At 34.4% G+C, this 17,321-nt stretch overlaps 1 pseudogene; it reads right to left on the bottom strand.

The window, feature by feature from the left end:
• Positions 1–13,082: 13,082 nt before the first annotated feature.
• LOC105885346 (elongation factor 1-alpha 1 pseudogene) lies at positions 13,083–14,463 on the bottom strand (annotated as a pseudogene).
• Between the last annotated feature and the right edge of the window lie 2,858 nt (positions 14,464–17,321).

The raw sequence follows: 17,321 nt of genomic DNA, 5'->3' as shown, positions 1-17,321 counted from the left end.
TAAATTTTCCTCTAAGAAGCATTTTCTGACTTACCTACTCTTCCTTTATGGTTCTTCTTTGTGACCCTCTAATATCTAGTACACTCATGATGTTTTATAGAAATGGTTAATTATTTTTGACTATGTTCTCCAATACATTGAGATGCTTGAGGATATTTATCTTGTTCATCTATGTATTATTAAATTTAGTACAATTCCAGTCAGAAATTAGATGAGCAATAAATATTGTTGAATTAATGAAATTCACAAAGCTACATTGAAAATTAAACAGTGGGCTTAAAAAAGAGATTGTGCTATTAGAATCTACCCAGATCAAATTCTGAGTATAAGATGACAAGCTGAAAGGAAGTAGAATTTGGAAAAGCACAAAAAAATAATTAGAATTAGACAACACCAGATCCTTTCTTCAACTCTCTTAAGTTTTGTCAAATCCTCATTAAAATGATAGCAATAAAATCATAGAGTTATAATGGCCCTTAAACTTTCTTAAGCACTTTCAATATCCCAGGTGCTGTGTTAGATAATTTATATTAATAATTCTATCATACCAATATAAATAAAACTATATCAAAGAAAAACCCCTTGGATTTGGAAATTTTAGCCTAAATGATAGGGATTGGAAAATCAAAGGCTTTGATTTTCCTACATACCCCATAATGCATCTCTTGCATCTTTAAAGCTCTGGTCCAGCCATAGTTACTAATATAGTAGCAGAAAATTTCTTTTCATCTGACATTTTCTGTCTTAGTATATGATTGTAAATCTTATCTTTTTTAGTGCAGAACACTAATATTTTTATATTTAAACTAAAGTGTTATTCTTTAATTATTTAAATGGAAGTTTCATTTAGGAAATCTACTTAGCATAATTCAATAATTGCCAAATTATGAATCAAAAAGGGATGTTAATTATTTGAATAAGTTGAATGATTTATGCGTCATGCTGTGTCCCTCATATTTTTAAATTTTTCTCACTTTATCAAAAGTGGTAGTTTAAAAGTACATTAGCTAGCTTTACTATTTTCCCTCAATGCTTTTAAAGATAAAGTTGTCCAAAATGAGCCTGCTATGTGATATTTAAAATGAATTTATGCATTCCCCACATCTTTATATTACACAGCTGTCATTCTAATGCCATTATAAAGCAGGTTTTCTTCACAGGTGTGTACTTTCCTTTTAGAATACAGAAACAATATAACCATTTATGCATTAAGTCATCATTTGGGGGAAGCATTACATATCAGATGCAATTTGAGGGTTTCTGAAGAGAATAAGCTTCAATTTAGGGTAACATCTGGATCTTGTTATTTCAATAGCATTCCTGGGTTGTAAAAATGCTACCTAATATGTACCTTCTGCCATTCTAATTGGTTTAGTTGTTTTTTGAAAGCTTCTGTCTTTGGAAGTTCTGCTTTGAATCCATGTGAGTATGAGAATTACTTAGAAACTAACAATTACACAATTTTAAAGTCTAAGAACAGATGGCTCCTTTTGAGTAAAAACTCAAACTGGTAATGTGATTTTTACATATGTATTTAACTTATTCTATCCCAAACTATTTTATCTAACTTTATTTGGAAATAATATTAAATGCATTACTTTTTTTATCCTTGAACATTTGTTTATTCATTATTTTAAAAATTATGATAAAATACTCATGACATGAAATTTAACATCCTAACTATTTTTAAGTGTTCAGTTCAATGGCATTAAACACATTCACATTGTTGTGCAACCATCACCTCTATCAATCTCCTGTACTTTTTTTCATTTTGTACAACCAAAACACTGTACCCATTAAATAATAATTCCTTATCACTATCCCCTTCAGTCCCTGGAAACTACCATTATATTTTCCATCTCTATGTATTTGACTACTCTAGGTACCTCATATAAGTTAAATCATATAATATTTGTACTTTTGTAACTGACTTATTTTACCTAACATTATTTCCTCAAGGCTCATCCATGCTGTTTCATGTATCACTGTTTCCTTCCTTATGTCTATTGTATGTATATACAGTTTGTTTATCCACTCATTTGTCAATAAACATTTGAGTTACTACCACTTTTTGGCTATTATGAATAATGTTTCTATGAATATGGGCATACAGATATTTTTGGAGTCTTTGCTTTCAATTCTTTTAAGTATATACCCAAGAGTGGAATTGTTGATATTGTGATCATTTAATTTTCAATTTTCTGAGGAACCTCTGTTTTCTATAACTGCACAATTCTCATCAAACAGTTCACAAGGGTTCCCATTTATTCATGTCATTGCCAGCACTTGTTATTTTGTATTTTTATTTTGATAATCATAGTCTATTGTGGGTGTTATGTATCTAAATGTGATTTTCATTTGCACTTCCTAATAATTTTGTGGTGGTGAGTATCTTTTCAAGTGCTATTAGCCATTTGTATATATTTGGAGAAATATCTATTCAAGAGGTTTGCCCATTTTTTAATCATGTTGGTTTTTTTTTTTTTTTTTTTTTTTTTTTTTTTTTTTTTTTTTGGTCACTGAGTTTTAGTTATTTTTATGTTCAGGATACTAATTATCCCCTGAAATAGACAGAATTGTGTCCCCCCAAATTCACATGTTGAAGCCCTAACCCTCCATGTGACTATATTTGGAGATAACCTATATGGAGATAAAGGTTAAATGAGGTCATGGGGAAGGCCCTGATCCAATAGGATTAGTATCCCTATAAAATGAGACAGCAGACATCTGTCTTGCAATTTCCACTGTGTGAGAAGAAAGAGAGAAGTTGGCTGTCTGCAAGCCAAGAAGAGAGCCCGCACCAGAAACCCATCTTTCCAGACTTTGATCTGGATCTTCTAGCCTACAGAAGTATGAGAAAACAAATTTTTGTTGTTCAGAGTATCCAGTCTATGGTATTTTCTTATGACAACACAGACGGATACAATCCGTTGTAAGATATAAGATTTTCAAATTTATTTTTACCACGTGTGGGTTCTTTTCACTCTGTTGACTGTGTTTTTTGATGCACAGAAGACTTTAATTTTAATGTATCAGAATTTATCTACTTTTTCTTTTGTTGCCTGTGTTTTTGGTGTCATACGCAAGAAAACATTGCAAAATCCAATGAAACTTCCCCCTTATATTTCCTTCTAAGGGTTTTATAGTTTTAGTCCTTACGTTTAGGAATTTCATCAATTTTGAGTTAACTTTCGTGTATGGTGTAAAGTAAGAGTCTAACTTCACTGTTTTGCATGTGAATATCAAGTTTTCCCAACGTGATATGTTGAAAAGGCTATACTTTCACTATGGAATATGGTGTTGACACTCTTGTGAGGATTTACTTTGCGGCTCTCTATTGTATTACATTCATCTATATTTCTTTATGGCAATAGCACACTCTTGATTTATAGTAAGTAGCATTGTAGGAAGTTTTGAAATCAGGAAGTGTGAGAACTACACCTTTGTTTTTCTTTGTCAGGATTGTTTCTGCTTTTTTGTGTCCCTTGTGATTCTATATGAACTTTGGGATGAATTTTCTTATTTCTATAAAAATGTTGGAATTTTGATAGGAATTCTATTAAATCTGTATATAACTTTGGGTAGTATAGGCAACTTAATGATATTAAATATATCAATGCATCAGTGTTTGATATCTTTCTTATTTAATTTCTTTTCTGCAACATTTGATAGTTTACAGTGTTCAAGTCTTTCACCTCCTTTATTAAGTTTATTCCTGATATTTTTCTAAAATTATTATAAATTGATTTATTTTCTTAATTTTATTTTCATAATTTTTATTATTAACATATTAAAATACAATTGATTTGGGGATGTTGATTTCATATTCTGAAACTATGTTGAATTTGTTTATTAGTTCTAACAGTATGTATTTCCCTGTGTGTGTGTGTGTGTGTGTGTGTGTGTGTGTGTGTGTGTGTGAAATATTTAGGGCTTCTCACATATAAGATCGCATCTTCTGTAAATGGAGATAATTTTACTTCCTTCTTTCCAATTTGAATGCCTTTTTCTCTTCTCTTCTCTTCTCTTCTCTTCTCTTCTCTTCTCTTCTCTTCTCTTCTCTTCTCTTCTCTTCTCTTCTCTTCTCTTCTCTTCCCTTCCCTTCCCTTCCCTTCCCTTCCCTTCCCTTCCCTTCCCTTCCCTTCCCTTCCCTTCCCTTCCCTTCCCTTCCCTTCCCTTCCCTTCCCTTCCCTTCCCTTCCCTTCCCTTCCCTCCCCTCCCCTCCCCTTCCCTTCTTTTCTCTTAATTGCTCTGGCTGGGACTTCCATTACTATGTTGAATAGAAGTGACAAAAGTAGGTAGTATGGTTTGAATAAGTACTCCAAAGTTCACATGTTGGAAACTTGTTCCACAATGTGGTGGTGTTAGGAGATGTGGCCTTATGGAAGGTGTTTGGGTCATGGAGGCATCACCCTCATGAATGGATTTATGCTGTTATTGTGGGAGTAGCTTCATTATCACTGGAGCATGTTCTTTATAAAATGACAAGTTTGGTCCCTTCTCTCTCTCTCTCACTCTTTCTCTCTCTCTGCTCTTCTGTCATGTGATGCCTTCCACCATGTGATGACAGAGCAAAAAAGACCCTCACCAAATGCTGGCATCTTAATCTTGGACTACCCAGCCTCCAGTACTGTTATGAAATAAATTTCTGTTCTTTATAAAGTACCCAGTCTCAGCTATTCTGTTATAATAGTAAAAAACAGATTAAGACACCAGGCATTCTTATTCCTAATCTTAGAAGGAAAGCTTCAGTCTCTCACCATTGAGTGTGATGTTAGCTATGGGCTTTTCATATGTGTTCTTCACTATATTCAGGTAGTTTCCTTCTATTCCTATTTTCTTGAGTGTTGTTTTTAAAATAATTAATTGGTTTTGAATTTTGTTAATTTCCTTTACTATAACAATTGAGATGACCATGTGATTTTTTCCCTTTTTAATAGTAATGTCCTGTTGTACATTGATTGATTTTTCTTGAGGTGAACTATCCTTACACTGTAGTAAAACATCTAAATATGTGATGGTATATAATCTTTTTTTTTTTTTTTTTTTTTTTTTTTTTTTTTTTTTTTTTTTTTTTTTTTTGAGACAGAGTCTCGCTTTGTTGTCCAGGCTAGAGTGAGTGCCGTGGCGTCAGCCTAGCTCACAGCAACCTCAAACTCCTGGGCTTGAGTGATCCTTCTGCCTCAGCCTCCCGAGTAGCTGGGACTACAGGCATGCGCCACCATGCCTGGCTAATTTTTTATATATATATCAGTTGGCCAATTAATTTCTTTCTATTTATAGTAGAGACGGGGTCTCGCTCTTGCTCAGGCTGGTTTTGAACTCCTGACCTTGAGCAATCCGCCCGCCTCGGCCTCCCAAGAGCTAGGATTACAGGCGTGAGCCACAGCGCCCGGCCTATAATCTTTTAATGTGCTATAAAATCATGTTTGCTAGTATTTTGTTGAGAATTTTTACATCAATATTCATCAAGAATATTGATCTGTGATATTCTTGTCTAGCTTTGCTTTTAGGAAAATGCTGCTCTAATAGAATTAGTATGATGTGTTCCCACCACTTAAATTTTTTTGGAAGATTTGAAGAGAATTTACGCTAATTCTTCTCTAAATGTTTGGTACAATTCAACAGTGAAGTTACATGTACCTGAATTCTTTTTTGGGAATTTTTTGGTTATTGATTCAATATCATTTCTACTTGTAGATCTGTACAAATTTTCTATGTCTCTATGATTCAGTCTTGGTAAGTTGTGTGTTTCTAGGAATTTATATATTTTATCTACATTATATCTGTATTAAGTTTTGCAAATATAAACTAAACTTTTTTTTCTCTAAAAACCTATTGTCCCATTTGAGTTGATATACCTGCAATTTTTCTTATTTTTTCTTTAGCCAAATATTACATTCTAATTAGAAAGATTGGGGTTTTATTCAAATTCCCTTCTGTATCTTCTTGGTCTTTCTTTATAATTATTTCTATCATACTTTTCTTTTTATTAATACATTCAAATGATGCTTTAGGTTTCTGATATCTGCAGCCACAGCACTTTAGAAAACAAGTTAACTATGGAAGATAGCATTTGATTTGATTAATTGCACAGCAGTTACTTCCTAATCTAGATTTGGTGTTAGTTGTTAATATGGCAAGTATCCTTCTAGAAAAGTAAGACTTGTCATGCATTCTTCCTATAAAAAGTCACTTGAATTCAAGACCTTATATATTTTCCCATAAATATTCCAACATTTTACTATATCTGCATATACAGTCTGCATTGATGGTCACAAATTGTCACATACATACAACATGTACTGCAAGAAGTCACTTTGTAAAATATATATTTTCCTTGACTTGTGTTCTTCTTTCTTTTTATATTTTTTCTGCAAATATAGTATATTTTATTATAATTTTGAAAATGCTTTTTCATACTACACATGTGCTAGTCTACCCCACCCCCAAATTTTGATACAACTCCCATACTATCTCTCAAACCTCCCTGTTTTAAATGCTTAAATATGAGAGAGAAATGGATGAAAATAATTAAGATGGGATAAGTAAGACATTCTTATTTATGAGCACATCCCCGTCTCTCTACCACCATCACCTTGGGGCTGTGTTATTGCTCTTTCTCTTCACTGTCATTTTTATTCTTTTTCAGCATATTATGGGGGTACAAATGTTAATGCTACATATATTTCTCTTGCCTCCCCCACTTTGAGTCAGAGCTTCAAGCGTGTCCATCCCCCAGTTGGTGTGCATCATACTCATTATTTATGTATATACCCTTCCCCTCCTCCTGCACCTGCCCGACACCCAATAAATGTTATTCCTGTATGTCTACTTAGGTGTTGGTCAGTTAATACCAATTTGCTGGTGAGTACATGTGGTGGTTATTTTTCCATTCTTGGGATACTTTAATTAAGAGAATGGGTTCCAGCTCTAGCCGGGAAAATACAAGAGGTGCTATATCACTGTTGTTTCTTATAGCTGAATAGTACTCCATGGTGTACATATACCACATTTTATTAATCCACTCATGTATTGATGTGCACTTTGGCTGTTTCCAGATCTTTGCAATTTGTGCTGTTATAAACATTCAAGTGCAGGTGTCTTTTTCATATGGTGACTTTTGTTCTTTGGGTAGATGCCCAGTAATGAGATTGCTGGATCGAATGGTAGATCTATGTGTATCACTTTAAGGTATCTCTATATTGCATTCCACAGAGGATGAACTAGATTGCAGTCCCACCAGCAATGTAGGAGTGTTCCTATCTCTCCACATCCATGCCAACATTTATTGTTTTGGGACTTGTTAATAAAGGCCATTCTCACTGGATATAAGAGATATCTCATTGTGGTTTTGATTTGCATGTATCTGATGATTAGAAATGTTGAGCATTTTCATATGTTTGTTGGCCATTATTCAGTCTTCTTTTGAAAAATTTGTGTGTATTTCCTTTCTTGACTTTTTGATAAGGTTGTTAATTTTTTCCTTGATGATTTTCCTGAGTTCTAAATAGATTCTAGTTATCAGCACTTTTTCAGATGTGTAGCTTGCAAAATTTCTCTCCCATTCTGTGTGTTGTGTGTTTGCACTCTTGAGAGTTTCTTTGGCTGTGCAGAAGTGTTTTAATTTGATCAGGTCCCATTTACTTATTTTTCTTGTAGCTGTGATTGCATTTCGGGTCTTCTTCATAAATTCTTTGCCTAGGCCCATGTCTAGGAGAGTATTTCCAATGTTCTCCTCTAGAATTCTATGCGTTTCACACCTAAGGTTCAAGTCTTTTACCCAGAGTGAGTTGATTTTTGTGAGAGGTGAAAAGTGTGGGTCCTGTTTCAGTCTTCTATATATGGCTATCGAGTTTTCCAGGCACCATTTATTTAATAAAGATTATTTTCCCCAGTGTATGTTTTTGTGTGCTTTGTCAAAGATTACATGGCTATAAGAGGATGGTTTTATATCAGGGTTATCTGTTCTGTTCCACTGGTCAATGTCCCTGGTCTTGTGCTAGTCCCAAGATTCTTTAATTACTATAGCCTTGGAGTATAGTTTGTAGTCTGGTAAATTGATACCTCCCATTTTTTTTTTATCACCTAGAATTGCTTTTGCTATACGGGGTCTTCTCTGGTCCTTATAAGTGTCAAATTATTTTTCTGTATCTGTGCAAAGTGATGATGGTATTTTAATAGGGATTGCATTGACTCTGTAGATCACTATGGGTAGTACAGGCATTTTAACAATGTTGATTCTGCCAACCCATGAACATGGTATGGTCTTCCACCTGTTTACATCACCTGATATTGTCTTCTTCAGTGATTCATAGTTCTCCCTGTAGAGGTCTTTTAACTCCTTAGTTAAATATATTCCTAGGTACTTAATTTTATTTGTTGCTATTTTGAAGGGAATTGAGTCTTTGATTTGGTTCTCACTTTGACTGTTGTTGGCATATAGGAGTGCCTATGATTTGCATGTACTGATTTTGTATCCTGAGAATTTACTAAATTCATTTATCAATTCAAAGAGTCTCTTAGTTGTATCCTTGGGGTTTTCTACATATAAAATCATATCATCAGGAAAGAGTGAGAATTTTTCTCTTCTGCTTCCATTGGGAGGCTGTTAATTTCACTCTCTTGTCTGATTGCTATAGCAAAGACTTCCAGCACTATGTTGAAGAGAACTGGAAATAGTGGGCAACCTTACCTTGTTCCAGTTGTAAGTGGGAATGCTTTCAGTTTTTCCCATTCAGTATAATGTTGGCTGTGTATCAATTTTAGGTAAGCCCTCTCTATGGCTATTTTATCATAAAAGGGTGTTGAATTTTGTCAAATGCTTTTCCTGCATCAATTGAGAGGATCATAAGGTCTTTGTTTTTGCTTCTTTTATATGGTAAATTACATTTAGAGATTTGCGTATGTTGAACCAATCCCTTCATCCCTGGGATAAAGCCCACTTGGTTGTGAAGGATTATTTTCTTGATAAGCATCTGGATTTGATTAGCTAGAATTTTTTTGAGATTTTTTTTTTAGGCATATTCATAAGGGATATTGGTCTGTAGTTTTCTTTTTTTGTTGAATCCTTTCCTGGGTTTGATATCAGAGTTATATTTGCTTCATAAAATGTGTTGGGGAGGATTACATCATTCTTGATGCGGAATAATTTCTTCAGGATAGGCACAAGATCTTCTTTGTAGGTGTGGTAAAATTCAGGTGTGAAATTATCTGGTCCAGGACTTTTCTTTTTTCTTTTTCTCTTCTTATTTCATCATATTATGGGGGTACAAATATTGTTGAGGTTACATATATTGCCCTTGCCATATCTCCACCCTCCACCGAGTCAGAGCTTCAAGAGTGTCCATCCTCCAGGTGGTTAGCATCACACTCATTATGTAAGTATACACTCATTCCCTTCTTCCCCCTCCCACCTGCCCCCCATCCAATAAATGTTTTTTTTTTGTATTGTTTTGTTTTGCTTTTTTTTTTTTTTGACATTTTATTTACATTTTATATCTTTGCCTCTAGCTTAGAAGGGTTAGAGGTAAACCCTCTCCTTCCACAATGCTCACCATATCCCTAAGATGTGGGTATCCTCCAACCCACGAGCTTTGATAAATGAATTCGGTAAAGTTTCAGGTTAGAAAATCAATATACAGGGGAGGAGGGGGGAGGAATGGCAGGGGCAGTATATGTAACCCTAACAATATTTGTACCCCCATAATATGAAATAAATAAATAAATGAATAAAAAGAAATCATATTCAAAAAATAAAATAAAAAATAAAATCAATATACACAAAACAGAAGCATTCATATATGCCAAGAACCATCAAGTAGAAACTGAAATCAAAAATGCAATACACTTTACTATAGCCTGAAAGAAAATTAAATATCTAGGAGTATATTTAATGAAAGATACAAAAGATTTCTACAAGAAGAACAATTAAACACTAAAAAAAGAAATTTCAGATGATTTAAACAGATGGAAAAATCTACCTTGTTTTCATGAATTGGTAGAATCAATATTGTTAAAATGTCAATATTACCTAAAGTTATCTACAGAATTAATGCAATCCCCATCAAAGTACCACCATCTTTCTTTGCAGATGTAGAAAGAATAATTCTTCACTTTGTTTGGAACCAAAAAACCTTGTATAAAGCAATCTTAAGGGAAAAAAAAAAAAAAACTGGGAGGCATCAGTCTTCCTGACTTCAAGCTGTACTATAAATCAATAATAGATAATCAGCCTGGTAATGGCATAAGAACAGAAGTATCGATGTTTGGAATAGAACTGAGATACCAGAGATGAAACCATCAGTATACGGTGACATAATATTTAATAAAGCAGAAAAAAATATACAATGGGGAAAAGAAATTCTCTTCAATAAATGGTGCTGGTTAGCTACATGCAGAAGATTGAATCAGGATCCCTACCTCACACCTCTCAAAAAATTCACTCAAGATGGATAACAGATTTAAACCTAAGGCATGAAAACTTAAGAATCCTAGAAGAAGATGTTTAGAAACTCCTATCAGACATTGGCCTAGGCAAAGAATTTTTGAGGAAGATCCCCAAGGCAATCACCGCAGCATAAAAATAAACAAATGGGATCTGATCAAATTAAAAAGGGTCTGCACAGCCAAGGAAACTATCATTAGATCAAATAGACAACCCACAGAATGACAGAAAATATTTTCTCTCTACACCTCTGATAAAGGTCTAATAACAAGAATCTGCCTAGAACTCAAAAGAATTAACAAGAAAAAATCAAACAACTCCATCAAGAAATGGCCAATGGAAATGAATAGAAACTTCTCCAAAGAAGACAGAATAATGGCCTGCACACATATAAAAAAAATGCTTAACATCTCTAATCATCAGAGAAATGCAAATCAAAACCACAATGAGATATCACCTAACCCCAGTGACAATGGCCTGTATCAAGAAATCCCGAAACAACAAATGCTGGTGAGGATGTGGAGAGGCAGGAATACTCTTAAACTGCTGGTGGGACTGCAAATTAGTGCAACCTTTGTGGAAAAGAATTTGGAGATGCCTCAAACAGCTAGAAATAGAAATACCATTCAACCGAGCAATATCATTTTTAGGCATCTACCCAAAAGAGCATAAGACATTTTATTATAAAGACATCTGCACCTGGATGTTTATGGCAGCACAAGTCACTATAGCAAGGATGTGGAAACAACCCAAGTGCCCGTCAATTCATGAGTGGATCATTAAAATTTGCTACTTACTTACAATGGGATATTACTTAATTCTAAGAAATGACAGCAAGTTACCACCGTTTATGCTATACTGGATTAAGATTAAGACCATTATCCAAAGTGAGGTGACACACGATAAGGAAAATGGGTTCCACAAGTACTCGCCATCAAATTGGTAAGGACTTTTCTTTTTGGGAAGGATTTTTATTGCTGTTTCAATTTCAGTACTTGATATTGGTCTGTTCAGTAATTCTATTTCTTCCTGGTTGAGCCTAGGGAGGCCGTGTGTTTGTAAAAATTTGTCCATTTCCTCCACATTTTCCAGTTTGTGTGCATAAAGGTTTTTGTAGTATTCATAAATTATATTTTGTATCTCCTTGGCATCCATTGTAATTTTTCCTTTATTGTTCTTGATGGAGCTTATTAGAGATTTTTCTTTTCTGCTTTTCATTAGTCTAGCCAAAGGCTTGCCAATTTTGTCAAAGAACAAACTTTTTATCTTCTTAATCTTCTGTGTAGTTTCCCTGTTGTCAATTTTGTTTAGTTCTGATTTGATCTTAATGATTTCACTTCTTCTGCTGTCTTTGGGGTTGGTCTGTTCTTCTTTTTCCAGCTCTTTTAGTCAATTCATTAGGTTTTCTATTTGTGATCCTTTTGACTTTTGGATATAGGCATTTATGGAAATAAAATTACTCTCTGGACTACTTTAACTGTGTCCCACAGGATTTGATAACTTGTGTCTCCTTTGTCATTTAGTTCAAAGAGTCTTTTGATTTCCATCTTGATTTCCTTGTTAATGAAGTGGTCATTCAGCAGAAGGTTGTTTAGTTTCCACGATGTTGTGTAGAAATGAGAGTTCCTGTTAGTGTTGACTTCTACTTTTATTCCACTGTGATCTGAAAAGATACATGATATAATTTCTATTTTTTAAAATTGTTTGAAACATGCTTTGTGTCCTTGGATATGATCAATCTTAGAGAATGTCCCATTAACTGATGAGAAGAATTCAGTGGTTTTGGCGTAGAATGTTCTGTAAATGTCAGTCAGGCCCATTTGTTCTAGGGTTTTGTTTAAGTCCATTATTTCTTTATTTTCTGTTTGGATGATCTGTCCTGTATTGTCAGCAGGATGGGAAAGTCTCCGGTTATTATGGTGTTGTTGTTTATCCATTTGTTTAGATCAAGTCTATATAATGGTGAAGGGTACAGTTCAACAAGAAGGCATAAGAATTCTAAATATGTATGCACCCAACTTAGGTGCATCCAGATTCATAAAGCAAACTCCTTTTATATTTTTTATTTGAAAATACATGTAGATTCACCAGAAGCTGCAAATCTAGTACAAAAAAAAATCCTGAAGTTGAAATTACAGATCAGTTTGTTTATCACAGATAATTGTCTTGTCTTATACATCTTTCTCATTTTTAGGTGAATTATAGCTGAATTTTCATAGAAAGACAGCAAGAAAGGCACTGAGTAACATACATGAATTTGACCCTGTAGGAGGTAGAATGCCTTCCCCCCGACCCGAATGATATTAGTTTCTTATTTTTTGGAACCTATAAATATATAGTTTTTTCTCATTAAACTTTGTTTTAATGGTTTTCAAAATTCTGTGACAGATTTTTGGTCAAGTTGCTTCCATTAAAAAGTACTGATTTTAAAAACTAATAACTTAAAACTGCCACACAAAAAGAAACAAAAGTGGTCCACAAAACATTCTCCCTTCCTTCTGAAGGTTTTATGATGCATTGTTATTAACAATGAGTCTTTTACTATTAAACTTAAATGGCTAATTGAAACAAACAGTTCTGAGACCATTTTTCCACCACTGATTAAGAGTGGAGTGGCAGGTATTAGGGTTAATATTTATTTAGTCTTCTGAGCTTTCTGGGCAGATTTGGTGACATTTCCAGCTCCAGCAGCCTTTTTGTCCACTGCTTTGATGACACCCACAGCAACTGTCTGTCTCATATCACGAACAGCAAAACGACCCAAAAGAGGATAGTCTGAGAAGCTCTCAACACACATGGGCTTGCCAGGAACCATACCGACAATGGCAGCATCACCAGACTTCAAGAATTTAGGACCATCCCCAGCTTCTTTCCAGAACAGCAATCAATCTTTTCCTTCAGCTCAGCAAACTTGCAGGCAATGTGAGCACTGTGACAATCCAGTACAGGAGCATAGCCAGTGCTAATTTGGCCTGGATGGTTCAGGATAATCACCTGAGTAGTGAAGCCTGCTGCTTCCATTGGTGGGTCAATTTTGCTGTCACCAGCAACATTGCCATGATGAACATCTTTGACAAACACGTTCTTGATGTTGAATCCCACGTTTTCCCCTGGAAGAGCTTCGCTCAAAGCTTCATGGTGCATTTCAATGGACTTTACTTCAGTCGTAACATTGACTGGAGCAAAGGTGACCACTATGCCGGGTTTGAGAACACCAGTCTCCACTCGGCCCACAGGGACAGTGCCAATACCACCAATTTTGTAGACATCCTGGAGAGGCAGACACAAGGGCTTGTCAGTTGGATGAGTTGGTGGCAGGATGCAATCCAGAGCTTCAAGTAGTGTGGTTCCACTGGCATTGCCATCTTTACGGGTGACTTTCCATCCCTCGAACCAAGGCATGTTACCACTTGGCTCCAACATGTTGTCAACATTCCAGCCAGATATTGGCACAAATGCAACTGTGTCAGGGTTGTAGCCAATTTTCTTAATGTAAGTGCTGACTTCTTTAACAATTTAGTCGTATCTATTCTGGCTGTAGGGCGGCTCAGTAGAATCCAGTTTGTTAACACCAACAATTAGTTGTTTCACACCTAGTGTGTAAACCAGAATGACATGCTCACGGGTCTGCCCATTCTTTGAGCTTCAAATTCACCAACACCAGCAGCAACAATCAGGACAGCACCGTCAGCCTGAGATGTGCCTGTAATCATGTTTTTGATGAAGTCTCTGTGTCCTGGGGCATCAATAATAGTCACATAATATTTGCCGGTCTCGAATTTTCACAGGGACATATCAATGGTGATACCACGCTCACACTCAGCTTTCAGTTTATCCAAGACCAAGGTATACTTGAAGTAGCCCTTTCCCACTTCAGCAGCCTCTTTCTCAAATTTTTCAATGGTTCTTTTGTCGATCCCACCACATTTGTAGATCAGATGGCCAGTAGTGGTGGACTTGCCCGAATCTACATGTACAATGACGACGGTGTTGATGTGAGTCTTTGCCTTCCCCATTTTGGCTTTTATGGGTGGTTTTCACAGCACCTGTGTTCTGGCAGCAAATATGTTGCAAAAAAAAGGGGGGGAACCTATAAATATTTTATGTTACGTGGCAAAAGAGAATTTGCAGGTATAATTAAGGTAGAGAGATTATCCTACATTATGAGACTTAAGCAATCTAGTCACTTAAGCCCTTAAAACAAGAAATGCTTTTTACCTGGAGTCTGAGATACAGCAGAAAGAGCAGTTAGAGAGTTTAAAAGCATGTGAGGGAATTGACCCACCATTACTGTAAGGAGACATATGGAACACAAGAGAAGGAATGTAGGAGCCTGTAGAAGTGAAGATTGCCCCAACTGACAGCCAATAAGTAAATAGATGACTTTTGGCATATAACGCCCAAGGAACTGAATTTTTTCAGTAAAATGAATGAGCATCAAAGCGTATTTTTCCACATATTCTCCAGAAAGACACACAGCTTTGCTAACACCTTAATGTCAGCCTCATGAGATTTTAAGCAGATGTCCTAGTTGAGTCCAGCCAGGTTTCTTATCTAAAGAATCTATGTGATACCAAATATGTGTTGTTTTAAACTGGTAAATTTGTGTTAATTTGTTATGTCAGCAATACAAACAATACAGACACTAGTTGTGTGACTTTGGAAAATCTAGCTAACCTCTTTGCATACTGTGGTGTAATACATCTAATATTTATTGAGAGTTTTGTATGTCTTATTATTAATAGTTACTCAAGTATATATAGAGTATCTGTGGAAAGATGCCAAGTTCAATGACACACAATCCCTATCCTTATCTAGAGGAAGAACTGTAAATAATGGCTAAGGTATTTTCAGGCACTAACATTTTATAAATATACTCTAAATATTTATCAAATGATTATCAGTAATATTTTAGCAAGGGTGAATAATGATACTTAAGCTCTACTTTAAAATGGTTTGTGATTCATGGTACTTAGATTTGAGTGCTTTAAATATTGATAGTCATTCTAAACTTTTAAAAAATTATTGCAAAATATCAATAGTTAAATACTAATAAAATAAACAAAAATTGATGTAGATTATGTAGAAAAATTACATGGAGAATTATGCACTAAAATCAAATAATGAAAGAATTAAAAAGAAGCAATTTCAGAAAATGCATAGCAATTTTAATTGATTTGAAAATGTTATATATTATTATGTATGTTATATATAATATAATATATGTTATATATTAATATATAATATATAATAATGTTATATATTATTATATATGTAAAATGTTATATATTATTTCATAAAATTCATTTTTATATTAGAAAACATTTATTAACAGGAAAGGGATTTTCAAATATTAATATTTTATATTATTATAAAATATTATTTAATCCAGCAATCCCATAACTGGATATTTACCCAGTGGAATAAAAGACATTCTATAAAAAAGACTACTGCACCCAAATGTTTATAAAAGCCCAATTCACAATTGCAAAGATGTGGAAATAAGTGACCATCAATACATGAATGGATTAAAAAGATGTGGTATATGTATACCATAGAGTACTACTCAGACATAAAAAGTGGTGAACCAATGCCTCTTGTATTACCCTGGATGGAACTAGAGATCATCCTTCTAAGTGAAATACCACAAGACTTGAAAAACAAACAACATGTGTATTCACCATTAAATTGGAACTTATCAGTCAACACTTATGTTCACATATGGAAATAACATTCATTGGAAATCAAACGGTGGGATGGGAGAGGAGGGGATGGGTAAATTCACACCTAGCATGTACAATGCACACTCTCTGGAGGATGGGCACACTTATAGCTTTGACTGAAATTGTACAAAAGCAATTTATGTTACCAAAACCTTTGAACCCCCATAATATTCTGAAATAAAAAAAGAATAAAAAATAAATTAAATACACTAATAATCATTTTAAATTTTTATAGTATTTAAAACAATATTAGAAAGTTTTTTGTAAATAATAGTTTCACCATTTAATATATAGAATGCATTAAATATTGTAAAATGTGTTGTTTTAAAGAGACAATCTTGCTCTGTTATCCATCTAGAGTGCAGTAGTGCTATCACAACTCACTTTAATTGCTAACTCCCAGGTAATCCTCAGATAACCCTTCCATCTCTGTCTCCCAAGTATCTAGAACTACAGGCTTGTTTTACAGGCCTGGCTAATTGTTCTTTTTTTGTTCTGCTTCTTCATCTTCTTTTTTTTTTTTTTTTTTTTTTTTGGTAGGGCCAGGGTCTTTCTATGTTGCCCAGGCTGATGTCATACTGTTGGCCTCAAGCAATCCTCCCTCCTCAGCCTCCCAGAGCACTGGGATTACAGGCATGAGCCACTTCACCTGGCCCAAAATGTGTTGTTTTTATCAGAAAAATCAGCAGGACTTCTAGTCCTCAAGAACTGAGTCACTGAAAGGTAACAACTTGAAGGTTTATTTTAAGGATAGCATCTATTGTAATTTGTCTGAGTTTGTCAGTCATGCAGCCAATTAACAATCAATTTAAGACTATCTCAAGAGATAGTGTGTAAAATTAAAATCAGTATGTTCTTTCATCTTAACTAACTGAATATTACCGGTAACATTTTATTAAATATAGTGTAGTTACAATAAAAAGTTGAAATACAAACTTGCTTATGGCAGATGGCCCAGAAAATATGTTTTATTTGTATGATTAACATGCATATTTACCAGTCACTTCCAAATAAATTTTTCTAGTAATCTTATATGAAATATGCACTTTGTGATTTAAGAAAATCAGAATATGATATATTTATTCATTTTGAGAGAGATGATTTTGAGCTGAGCTACAATTGAATGACTCATGCTTCATTTGCACTGCCAT

Source organism: Microcebus murinus, chromosome X (assembly GCF_040939455.1).
Source record: "Microcebus murinus isolate Inina chromosome X, M.murinus_Inina_mat1.0, whole genome shotgun sequence".
Lineage (NCBI taxonomy): Eukaryota > Metazoa > Chordata > Mammalia > Primates > Cheirogaleidae > Microcebus > Microcebus murinus.
The sequence above is the reverse complement of the archived record's forward strand: the minus strand, read 5'-3'. Positions and strand labels throughout refer to the sequence as shown.